This window comes from Aethalodelphis obliquidens, unplaced genomic scaffold (assembly GCF_003676395.1).
Source record: "Aethalodelphis obliquidens isolate GAN/ISIS:26980383/991018 unplaced genomic scaffold, ASM367639v1 scaffold15, whole genome shotgun sequence".
In the NCBI taxonomy this organism is placed as follows: domain Eukaryota; kingdom Metazoa; phylum Chordata; class Mammalia; order Artiodactyla; family Delphinidae; genus Aethalodelphis; species Aethalodelphis obliquidens.
In genome coordinates, this window is record NW_020837959.1 from 630,430 (window position 1) to 642,964 (window position 12,535).

General features: G+C 50.9%; 1 long non-coding RNA gene across 6 annotated transcripts; it reads left to right on the forward strand.

The window, feature by feature from the left end:
* The first annotated feature begins 58 nt into the window (after positions 1-58).
* LOC113625326 (uncharacterized) lies at positions 59-6,469 on the forward strand. 6 transcript variants are annotated; one of them, XR_003434620.1, is made up of 4 exons: positions 64-795; positions 911-974; positions 4,158-4,398; positions 5,681-6,469. It is a non-coding gene; the product is annotated as an uncharacterized LOC113625326 (long non-coding RNA). The 6 variants fall into 6 exon arrangements; XR_003434618.1 differs by having other exon boundaries at positions 59-795; positions 911-4,398; XR_003434617.1 differs by lacking the exon at positions 911-974 and having other exon boundaries at positions 68-795.
* Positions 6,470-12,535: the final 6,066 nt, after the last annotated feature.

Consider the following 12,535-nt stretch of genomic DNA (forward strand, 5'->3'; position numbering starts at 1 on the left):
TCTCGCGAGAGTGAGAGAGCTCAGGCGTGCGACCTGCTGCCGCCTCACACGTTACCTGGGGCTGACACGTGACCGCGACGCCACGTGACTCGGGTCTCGCCTCCGACCCCCGCCCGGTCTCCGGCCGGCGGAAGCGGAAGGCGGGCGGTGGGTGCGGCTGGTCACCTCCTGGAGGGGCCTCTGGGTCCCGCCTGGGGCTGCCGGATGAAAAGAGGGGTTGGGACCGGACGTGCGGCTCTCCACCGCGGGCCGAGGGTGGGAGTCCCACGGCGGCCGCCCCACGGGAGACGAGAGGGCGTTTCCGCAGGGACGCTGATGCTAACGCGTCTGTCGGCCTCGGGGCCCGTGGAGAATCCGGGCTGGGGGGTAGGAAGGAGGGGGATGTGAACACGCGTACTGAGTGTTACCCCTCGTGCTGGAAAAACACACAAGGCACAGGATGTTAATCTGGACACACTCTTGACTGAAGGGGCTTCAGAGGGTTCGGTGGCTCCCGGCTGTCACCTCGTCCTGGAGGCCGTGGGGGAGTAGCGGCCTTTCCCGGAAGGTTCAGAAGGGCCCCAAGCTGCCCAGGGAAGGAAATCGCAGCCTCGCTGCTTCCAGAACCTTCCTGAAGTGCCTCTCACTCACTCCCCAGTTCCTGATTTGCTTCTAGGCTCTGCCCGACTGCTGCCCGCGCTCTGGCCACACGGGCCCTTTGCAGAGAGAGGTGACGCCCTCCTGCCCTGCTGCTTCGTTGAGCACTTCCAACCCCACCCCCTGGGGAAACGTGCCTCCAGTTCACCTTCAGTGCAGGTGTGTTGGTTACTACCTGTCATAGGCTTTGATTTTTGTGACTTTTTTTGTTGTTGTTCTTACATTTGTTTGCTTTTTGTAGATTTTGTCTTCCTTGTTCTTTCTTCCTTTCCAGTTTCCCTTCCCCGCCACCTTCTAATACCATCAGCTGAACAAGTCGTGACACTGAAGGATTTCAAGTAAGAGGAAAGCAAAGAGGCCGAGGGAGCCCCAGGCTCGTTGGGTTTTGTCGACTGAAAGTTGAGAGCTGTGTTTTTTTCAGGGATCGTTCTTAGGACTTCAAGCCGGGTCATCTCAACCCCGAGAATCCGAGGGGGGAGCCAGGATATATAGGAGTTTTTGCAACAAAGGGCAGGTAGTCGGAATGTCAAAAGATTATCGTTAATTAAGGAAAACCAGGTATCTCAAGTTAAGGAATTTAGCGCTTTTCTATGTAAGGAGAGATGCAAGAGTCTGGGCTCACTGAAATCATTCCTTTGATCTGCACCTCAGCTCTCTGGGGCCAGTGTCCTGTGCTCTCTCATCCTGAGTCCCCTCAGGGCTCACCGTCTGGGGTAGTTGCAGTGTGATGACTCCGTGATGGCAGGCATTCCTTGTTTCCTTCGTGAGTCTTCTCAGGCTGCAGGGTGGGGAGTGGCTGCAGTTACTGATGACTGATGGCTGCAGTGTCCTTCCTTACTGACATGGCAGGCAGCATTCTTAGTCCACAGGTTGTTCAGCTCTTTGGGGCAGAAATCTACTGTTACTACAGAGTTGATTTGCTGATGTCTTGTTTAGGTGTTTAGGGATCTTTCTGGATTTTTTGTTTGTTGCTGTTCCAAATGGGGAAGAGTCTCAGCGGGATCCCATTTGAGAGAAGTGCTGTCTGTTGAAGTGTGCCGTGGGAAAGAGGAGGTGTTGGATCTGCGGTCTCTATGCTTTCACTGTGAGGTCCCTTATCAGCAGCAGGTTGTTAACATGATGTTTGTACAGTAGGTTATTATCTGAGCCTGAGCTGTCCCTATGAAGTAGAGTGTTCAGTTCAGATGTAACTGGAAAATTCTAAAATATTTCCCTTTTCTCTTGAACTTTCTGATGGTGAGAAACTACCAAAAAATCTTGAGTATGGAAACAAAAGACCTATTAATTTTGTGCTTCTCAGCCTTGGAAGCCCCTTCCTCTGTTGAGAGAACGCCTTACCCTCTGAATATGGTTGGCAGACAGAGCACCCAGCAGAAGTTGAAAAAACCAGATGGTCACTTTCCCAGCCTTCCTAGCGGCTAAGGTGCGAGCTCAGCCCAAGTTCAGCCCATTAGACTGGATCAGGAGCTAGTGGTTGCCCCTGAACGTGGTGTTTGCTGGTGACGGCAGCTGTAGCCGCAGCAAAGTGGCATTTCTCCCGGCGGTGGCGAAGGGTCTTCACCGGGTTGTTTGTAGTGCCTTCAGCCGTGGCCCTTGCTGCCCCCTCGCGCCTGCTATTTCCCTAGCGTCATTCTGCATTCCTTTTGGAAATTCTGTGAGCTACTCAGAGGCCTTTCAACAGGGGATTTTTCTGCTTAGACCCATCAGAGCACATTTCTACTGTGTCCAACTGCCCAATACACGCTGTGTTTGAAATCTTCTCTTTTTAAAGACCAAAAAGGAGTTTGTGTGAGCAAAAGAACAGGGTGTAAAAAAAACAGCAGAAAAATGAAAGGTTTAGCAAAAATTCTATGAAGTTACATTTTAATAGAGTATGGAAAAGTAATATGGTGGGATTTTCTTGTTTGGTCTTCTTTTTGTTTGAATTCTTAGTGAAGGCTGGGTCTGAGCTGGTTTTTTTTTCTTCTTGGCCGCGCCACGCGGCTTGTGGGATCTTAGTTCCCTGACCAGGGATCAAACCCGTGCCCCCTGCAATGGAAGCACAGAGTCCTAACCAGTGGACCGCCAGGGAAGTCCTGGATCTGAACTATTCTGATTGAAGGAAAGATGGGGAAAACCAAGCACAGTGAAGGACTCCACACCTTCTGAATTCTTTTGGAGACTTTTTTAAAGCCTTTTAAAAACAAAGCAGTGAGGGCAGTGAGTGGAGAGGCCTCTGCGGAGCTGAGCAGGGACTGGGGACCCTGCTTTGGTAATAATGAGCGGGCGAGTTCACAGGTGAAAGGTGGGGCCTTTTACCTGTGAAATGACCTCGTGCCGCTGGGAGGGTGTGGGCTCAGTAGCTAAGGAGATAAGTGATGGCTGATGGAAGGTGAAATCTAGCGGAACGGACTAGCAGGCAGTCTGTGCTTTTTTTCCTCTTTTGCTCTAAGTTACGCTTTTTCTTGAGACTTGGTAAGCAAAACTAGTAATGTCGCATAGTGCTGTCGTTTTTAAAGCTTGTTTTATGAAATTTCTAAAAGGGAAATTTTGAATAAAATTAGGATAATCCAGTGAGTGCTGTTGTACCGTTACTTTTACCATTTTCCCTCCCTCCTCACTTGTTTTGTGTTTTGGTTGGTTTGGGGGCTTGAGTGTTATAAAACAAACCTCAGACATTATATTTTTCATGTAAATCTTTTACATAAACAGAATGCCACTATTGTAGCTAATATAAAAACAAAACCTAAGAATTCCTTAGTAACTAATTTCCAGTTTATGTTCACACGTCTCCAGTTGTCCAGAAAACATCTTTTTACAGCCAGTGTGCTCCCTGTGGCTCCGGCGAGGTCTGCACGCTGCCCTTGATGGCGTGTCTCAAGTCCCTGTGTTGGGGAAGGGGAAACGAGGCTACTTGTCCTGTAGGACACCCACACTTTGGGTTGACCTGGTGAGTCCTTGAACGGCCATGTCTTCCTCTGCTCCGGTAACCTGGTGGTCTGATTGAGGCTTGACTGAATCAGGCTTATCTCCCCCAGGTACCACGCTCCACACGTGGTGCTGGAGCCTCCCCACGCAGTGTGGAGTGCGGGTCTGCAACATTGGCTGCGTCTGGGGCTGGTTAGCAGTGCAGAGCCTCGGGCCCCTCCGTGGACCCACGGAATCAGAACCTGCGTTTCAGCCAGGGCCTCGGGCCACTAGTGTGCATGGAGACCGAGAAGCACTCTGCCCTTTTCTTCAGGCTGTGGGGCCGCATTGGGGTGGCCCCAGTGGCCCCATCCACTGCAGAGTCCCTGTCAGCCTTTGGCCTCTGGCCCCGCGGCTTCGCATACATCCCTGGCGGTCCGTAGGTCCGCACTCCGGCGGGCTTGGCGATATCTCTGCTTTGCTTTTTCGGCCACGCCACGCAGCACGCAGGATCTTAGTTCCCCGACCAGGGGTCGAACCCAGGCCCCTACAGTGGAAGCGCAGAGTCCTAACCGCTGGACCACCAGGGAAGTCCCTGGCAATTTCTAATTCTATCTTTCCTATTGTGCTGTCAGCTGGAGCAGACCTGTAAGGAAGAATTTTCCATCGTGGACCAGTTGGTTACTCCAGAGTACCGTCCCTACAGGAAAGCTGGGATCCGTGCCTGATTCGAGATGCTTTTGTCTGGCTTCAGAGTAAGAACTCAGTGCCGAAGCAGCTTCCAGAAGTGAACTGCCGCACCCGCGTGAGCCGTGCGCTCTGGGGGGTGATGACCTGTCGGTGCGGGTTCCTCAGCGGTGACCGGCGCCCCACCTGGTGCGGACACTGATGGTGGGGGAGGCCATGTGTGGCGGGGAGGTAGCAGAGGGGCTGTGGGAACTCTGTACTTTCAATTTTGCTATGAACCTGAAGCTGCTCTAAAAAATCCAGTTTATTAGAAAACAAAGTGAACATCACATTTTACAAAATGTGATGTTAAAGTGCTGTGTCACCGTGGATTTCTGTATAGTTGATACGTCTTCAGTCTTTGTAGTTATTATCATTTTCAGGTTAAAATTGTGTGGTCTTGGTAGTGCAGCCTCCTAGATGTGAGTAACTGTGATATTCCTCTCCACGTGGGCTGCCCCTGTTGCTGTCCCACCAGCGATGCATCAGCAGAGAGCCTGTGTGCCCACAGCCTGACCCTGACCTGTACGAAATTATGTCCCTGCAGTTTTCATTTGCATTTTCCTTATGAGTGGGGCACCTGCCTTTTTGCCCATCTTTCTATCAGATTATAGAGATATTTGCAATACAAGTCACATTTTTAAAGTCAGTGTATCATTTTTAGAATCATTTTGTTTGCTCATGGCATGTCTTTGTGGAAGTTCTTTTGTTTAAACGTGGGTGAATTGATCACTCTTCCGTAGCATTTGGGTTTTAAGTCCTTCCTAGTCCTAGGTTAGAAGACTCTGTCTCTTCTGCCAATGCATGTGTAGTTTCATTTCTGCATTTGTATCTCTGATTCAGGATGCCAACGGGCAGGGCAGAGAAGGGGTCCATGTCACCCTTCCCACGCAGGTCTCTAGGTATCCTCCTTCCACTTACCGAAAGCTCCCCTTTTGTGCACTGATTTGAGATTCCACCTCGTCCTGTGCTGACGTGAGAACATACTTGACTTGATTTTTGGAGCTGCCCCAGCACCACTCTTTTGAAGTTATAGGTGCTGTATCTGCGGGGCCAGCACCACTCTTTTGAAGTTATAGGTGCTGTATCTGCGGGGCCAGCTCCCTCACTTTTCTCCTTCAGGGTTTTTCTGACTGTTGTTGTCTATTTGGCCATGTGACCTTTTGCAATCAAGTTGTCTTTGAAGATAAAGTTAATGTTCACCCGAGAGAAATTCTGACTTAGGTTGGCAGTGTTTACGGCAGCTGTAGCCATCATTGCCCCAGGCTGCACGCAGGCGGTGGCGGGGATCCTCCGGGCACTTGGGAAGTGCAGGACATTCTGGAAAGGGCAAAACTGTTGGGATTGGCGGGGCTGGGGCAGCCCGAGGGGGTCTGGGCTGACGGTGACGAGGGGGTGGGGGTGGGACTTTGAAGGTTTGCCAAACCCATAGGAACGTGCACCCCGAAGACTGGACTTCATGTTAATTTTAAAGCTACCAAGCAGGATGTGGGGGTGCAGTCCGTGACAAAGGTGACTGTCCTGGTGGTCCTGTGGCCACACCCCAACCCCAGGAACTCCGTGTGTGGACCGGAGATCTGTGTGGACACTGTCCTCTGGCTGGTCAGCTCATTCTCCCTGGGGTAGGTTAGCGGTTCTGAAGCTGTACGTTTACCGGTGTTGAACAAATAAGGAGATATTTTGCAGATAATGAGAACTGGCAGGCTCCTTGCTGTGGGAGCGAGAAGCCGCGGGGGGAAGAGGGGACCCTGTGAGCTGGAGCTCATATGTGTGTTTAGAACACAGATCGACGGAGAGTCACGGAAATCCACAGAGCCGGGCGTTTGCGCGCGTCAGACTGTCTCCTGAGTGCCCGCTGAGGGCCGAGACGCACAGCCCTGCAGGTGAGGGTCCTGAGGACGCTCCCTGGGAAAGGAGCCAGGCGGTGCCCACCCGGGGCCTCGGGGACGCAGGTGCCAACCTGAGCTGCCAGCAGCCCCGGGCGCTGGATGAGGAGGTGATGCTGACAGCATTGGGGCGGAATCCAAAGGGTGGGGTAAATGTCGCTGAGAAGTGAGGGAACACAGGGCATGTCCTCCTCACAGAGCCTCCAGCACGGAGGGCCGTGGGCAGTGACCGCTGCGACCGCTGCCGGCGCCCCGGGGGACCGGTGCTCGAAGCTCAAGGGCAGACGGCGTCCGTATGGTCTCAGAGACGTCTCCAAATAGCTCGCTCTTAACTACAAAGAAAAAAGGAGTCATTGTGCAGTGGAGACGCCACCTGCCTCAGCTGTGAGGGTCCCTGTCCCTGGTGACACCGCTGTGCCCTCCTGTCCTTCCTGGTGACCTGTGCCCCAGGCCAGTCCTCAGAGAGTATGGAGCAGGTGGTGGGGCGGCTGGCGACGGCTGACCCTGCTCCTCAGAAGCCTCCAGGTCACGGAGACAGGGACCAAGGGGACTGTCCCAGGTGGGGGCCTGAGGATCCAGGGTCAGCTCCCAGGACAGAGATGGGCATTTGCAGAAATACTGGTGATGTCCTCGTCCACCGCGTGGCGTAGCCAGTAGCGTCGGAGCAGGGCCACCCTCGTTGCAGATGGTACATGCTTTCCTTCCCAGAGGGGCTCACGTCCCGGGAAGTGTGGAGACCGGGGGAGGGGACTCTGGTGCCCCTGCAGCTCTTCTGTGAGTCCCAAACTGAAAGAATCTTTTATTTTTTTTTTTTTTTTTTTTGTTGCGCTTCGCGGGCCTCTCACTGTTGTGGCCTCTCCCGTTGCGGAACACAGGCTCCGGACGCACAGGCTCAGTGGCCATGGCTCACGGGCCCAGCCGCTCCGCGGCATGTGGGATCTTCCCGGACAGGGTCACGAACTTGCGTCCCCTGCATTGGCAGGCGGACTCTCAACCACTGCACCACCAGGGAAGCCCCCGAAAGAATCTTTACTGGGATCACGTGGTGGTTATCAGTCAGCTGTGGGGATGTGACGTCTTTGTGGTGTCCCTGTCGTCCCCTGAAAAGGACGCACGACGTGAGCCCCGAGTTTCCGCGTGATTCGGGGACAGCCCGTCATCCAGCTCTGGGGAGCCGCTCCGAGGAGGGGGGCCTCGTGGAGGGTCGCTGCCTGTCATGGGGACAGGTGTACCCGTGAATGACTCTAGCGCTTTCCTGAGGGTGGGAAGATGCAAGAATCCGGTCTGTAAATGTTGTTCCTAAAGTGTAACCGTCGAAGGGCCTGTTTTCCCAAAGCGCCAGGCCTCATTCCGTCCTGGGTCTGCGCTCCCCTTGGGCTGCGCTGTGTGCGCCCGGCGCCCCATGGCTTGATCCTCGGGGAACCAGATGGTGGGGACGTCCTTTGTTTTACACTATAATTCATTGAAGTCTAGCTTATGCTGCTTTTGAAGAGTCTACTGTCTTACTGTGTGAAGATAACAGGTGCTGTGATAGGCAAATTGGAACAAAAGGGGGAAATTCAATGTTCGCGTCAACCAGCTATGTATTATGATATTTAAAGGCTCTTTTCCATGTATTTGTGCTTTTAAAAAAAATTACTGTTGCATTTTGTATCCTCCTCTTTTCACTTGTAACAAATATTTTCCCATGCTATTACAAACTCTATAAATACACTGTTAATAGTACCTGTTATTACATCATTTGGCTGCAGTGTTTTATTCGATGATGCCTCTCTCCCCCAGTATGAGTGACGCTGCTTAGGAGAAGCCTCACGGCTCCTGTGTCTCCGCTCCGATACCTGCCGCACTCACAGCGCCCCTGACGCCAGACGGCGCTGCAGCTCCAGCCAGCTGTCCCTCCAGGGAACTCAGTCCCGACACTACCTGAGGTCTCCAGGTCAAGGGCTCAGCCCCACCCTTCAGATGCCAGTCAATCACCAGTGGCAGGTCCCCAGGTTACCCACAACCTCTGTCCGACTTGTTACAAACCGGTTGTCCCCGCCCCCGACTCGGCCTCCGCTAATTTGCTGGAAGGGCTCACAGAGCTCGGGGGGAGCGCTCCTCAGGTCTCCTGGTTTATCCCGGAGGAGAGGACACAGATGAACAGCCGGATGAAGAGGCACAGGGGGCGAGGCCCAGAAGGGTCCCAGGCGCGGGAGATTCTGTCCCCGTGGAGTTGGGGTGCCACCTTCCTGGCACGTAGGTGTGTTCCCCGACCTGGAAGCTCTCTGAACCCCACGCTGTTGGGATTTTACGGAGGTTTCATCACAGAGGCATGAGTGATGGTTAACTCAGTCTCCAGCCCTCTTGCCTTCCCGAGAATGGGGCGGGGCTGGAAGCTCCGAGCTTCTAATCACGGCTTGGTCGTTGTGGTGACCAGGAGCCACCCAGAAGCCCCCCTGGAGTCGCCTCATGAGAACAAAGGACGCCCCTGTCACCCAGGAAACTCCAGGGGGTTTAGGGACTGTGTGTCAGGTACAGGGTCAGAGACGTAGTGTTAGAACAGAAGATGCTCCCAGCGGCCTCGTTAGGACGTTCCGAGGGCTTCAGGAGCCTCGTGCCAGGAACGGGGGCAGAGACCAGTAGATATTTTCTGTTATCTCACAAATACTATGATAAATATTTTGAGGATAAATTATTTATGATTTTTCTTTGAGATTCATTTCCCCTGTAGATTAAACTGACTAGGTTAGAAGCAATGGTGTTTAATACACTCCTGCCGGTGTACGCGCCCAGCGACCATAAAAGGGCTTGAGGGTTCATCCTTCCCTTTGCCCTTCCTCACGGGCTGAGTAGTGTGCTGGTGTTTCTGTTTCACTCAAGTTACCTGTCGTTCTTGCTTTGCCCAAGAACTCCCCTTGGAAGGGACCACTGTTTGCAGACGTTAGAGTCCCCAGCCCTGGACCTGGGGGATGTGGGTGCCACAGGGCTGCCCGGCGTGGAGCCCCGACCTGTGAGTCCAGGGGGCCCCTGGCGCTCAGTAGGCACAGCTCACAGCAGACGTGGGCCTGCACCACACTCCCGGGGACCGTGATTTCTCACTTCTCTTTTCCAGTTCTCTTGCCCACTTAGCTCAAAAATATTTACTTTTAGTCCAGTAATGAAACAAAAGGCAAGAGGATGATGGCTGGTAAGTGTAAGACTAGTATTAATGAATAACATGTCAGAAAAATAGAAAACAGTGTGCTTTCAAGTGACATGTACGCTAATAAGTGGGGGAAGAAGCAAGACTCCCATCATGCAACGTTTTTAAAAACTCAGCCTCCCCTCCAGGTGGCTAACACCTTTTCCGCTGCTTAACGTAAGGCCATTGAGAACATCTTTTATACACGTCCCATGCACCTCTCGGAGAACTCCCTTTTGTTAGTTTCCTCAAAATTCTTCAACTACAGTAGGCTTCCTTTTAGAAGGTTACAAAAAAGGAACCCTCATAAAAAAGAACCAAAACTTTTTGCTTTCTTAGAAAGCAGGTTAAATCCAGTAGTTCCAAGTCACCTGCAGCACGAGAACTTGTGTGACTTCAGTCACGTGGAGTTTCCAGTTGCAACGCCCTGGACGCCGTCTGGGCCCCTGGTCTGAGCTGGTGTGACTCGGGCCTGAGCTGGTTTGAGAAACGAGATGTGGCCAGCAAGGCTTCTTCCTAGTCGTGGGCAACGCAGGGCAGGAATTGAAGTCCCCATGAAGCTACTTCCACGTTTGTAACTCATGATTGTAATTCACAGTGGTTCTGTGTGGCCAGCGAACCCACAAGTCCGCAGCAGTAAGGCTGGGAAGGCTGACAGCGAGAGAGGGTGTAACCGCAGAGCTCCAGGGAGAGCTGCTGTTCCAGACAGATAAGACTGGACTATTAATCAGTTAATCTGGGCGTTGTCTGTTCTTAACTACAAAAGAAAAGTTTAGGACCAAGATAGAAACATTAAGAAAGCTCACAATGACCACGAGCCCAACTGCCTAAGACCAGTCTCCCCTTGCCTTCTCGTTTCTCCAGCTAGAGCCAGGGAAAGGTGCCCCATTCATTTTCTTTTTTTCTTGTAACTTTTACCTTGTCAAATCCACTTTTTAAAGGTTAGTTTATATAAAATACACACGCCATTTTAGGTGTACAGTGTGATGAATTTTGACAAACGTAGTGTGAGAGGAAAATCGAACTGGCACCAGTGTTGCCGAGAGAGCCTCTAACTGGGCCAGAGGCCGCTGAGGAAGTGGGGCTTGCACGCATCTCAGTCTGGGTGGAATCGGAACTCTGACCACTTATCGTCTTGACGCAGGCGTCCGGAACATCTGCACAACGTTCTAGAAACTCAAGACACTTATCGGACCCCTGGCCTAAATAACTTGTGACGGCCTCTCCCTTACGGACAGGTATCTCCTTTCTTGTGTCACAGTCGATGGACTCTAACAACCTCACGGGGCCTTCCCTGGCGGGCCCAGCGGGTGAGACTCCGCGCTCCCGGTGCAGGGCTCACGGGTTTGATCCCTGGTCGGGGAGCTGGATCCTGCATGCAGGCGGCAACTAAGAGTCCGCAGGCCGCAAGGAAGACCCGGCGCAGCCTAAATAAATAAATAAACAAAATTTTTTAAATGGTTAGGATGGTAAATTAACAAACACGAGCTCATGGCGTTGGCCTTTGTAAACCCCCGACGCTTTCTCTTCTATTGAATACTCTTTCAGCTTTACCCAAATCTGCGTTTCCCAAGTTGAAATTCTCGAAGATCCCAAAGAAGCTCTTTCTTATATGCAGCCTTCTGCGTTTTCTTAGTCAACAGCAAACACCCACGAAACCACCACCCCAATCAAGGGAGAAAACATCGTCTTCAATCCCAAAGGGCCCCTCGTGCCGCTCTGTGCTTCTCCCCCATCCCTAACCCCAGGCAGCCGCGGATCTGGTCGCTACAGGTTAGTTTTTCATGTTACAGAATTTCACACAGATGGAACGGCATGGTATATACTTCTTTGTATCTGGATTCATCCACGCCGTGTGAACCACTAGTTCATGCCTTTGCATTGCTGATAGCAGCTTGTTCCAGTGTGGCTCTGCCACACCTGTTTACCCATTCACCTGTTGAAGGACTTTTGGTTACTTCCAGTATTTTGGTGGTTACAAATAAAGCTGCTATAAATACTCAACACCAAATCGTGGTGTGGACAGATGCTTTCATTTCTCTTGGGTAGATAGCTAGGAGTGGGATGTCTGGGTCATATGGAAGGTGCGTGTTTAGCTTTAAAAAGAAACTGTCAAACGCTTTTCCAAAGTGGTTGTACCATTGTAAGTTCCCCCCAACAGTAGCTCCACATCCTGGCCAATACTTGGTATCATTAGTCTTTTACATTTAAAAAATGACGGTAGCTGTCTAATGGTGTCTCATTGTGATTGTAATTTGCATTTTCTTGATGACTGTCGAGGTCGAAGATCTTTTCCTGTGCCTAATAATTCATGTATCTTCTTCGGGTAAGTGTTCGAGCTTTGTCCTATTTTTAAAAATAGGTGACTAGTTTTCTTGTTATTGAATTCTAAGTGTTTTTATATATTTTGGATACAGATACTCTGATGTATTGTAAATATTTTTCACCATTATGTGGCTTGCCTTTCTATTTCTTAATAGTACCTTTTAAAAAGCCAACTTTAAATTTAATGAAAATCCCGTTTATTGGTATTTTTTATGCTTCATACTTTTTCTATCCTAAGAAATCTTTGCATATCCCAACACCATAAAGATTTTTCTCCTGTGGTTTTTTTCTTTTTTTCTAGAAAGTATATGGTTTTAGCTTCTACAACTAGGCCTATGATCAAATTAAATTTAAATTTTGCAGATGGTGTGAGATAAGAGTCAATGTTCATTCCTCCCCCTGCCCCAATACGGATAGCTATTTGATGAAAAGACTTTTCTTAACCTATTAAATTACCTTGACATCTTTGTCAAAAATAAGTTGGCCCCAAATAAGTGGATATATTGTGATGCTCCCTGCTCCATTCAGCTGATGTACATGCCCATCATTTCACCAATACCATAATGCATTCATTACTGTAGCCTTATAATAAGTCTTGAAAGTCTTGAAAGCTAAAGTTCTCCAACTGTTCTTGTAAAGACTGCTTTGGCTTTTTGGATTTCCATAGGCATTTTAGACTCAGCGGATCATTTTTCTATAAAGTAAAAAGCCTGCTGGAATTTTGGTGGGCATTGGAGAAAACCAACGTCTTAACAATATTGGGTCTTGGGACTTCCCTGGGGGTCCAGTGGTAAAGAATCCAATGCAGGGGATGCGGGTTCGATCCCTGGTCAGGGAACTAAGATCCCCCATACTGCAGGGCAACTAAGCCCGTGTGCCACAACTACTGAGCTCAGCTACCTCAGCGAGAAAG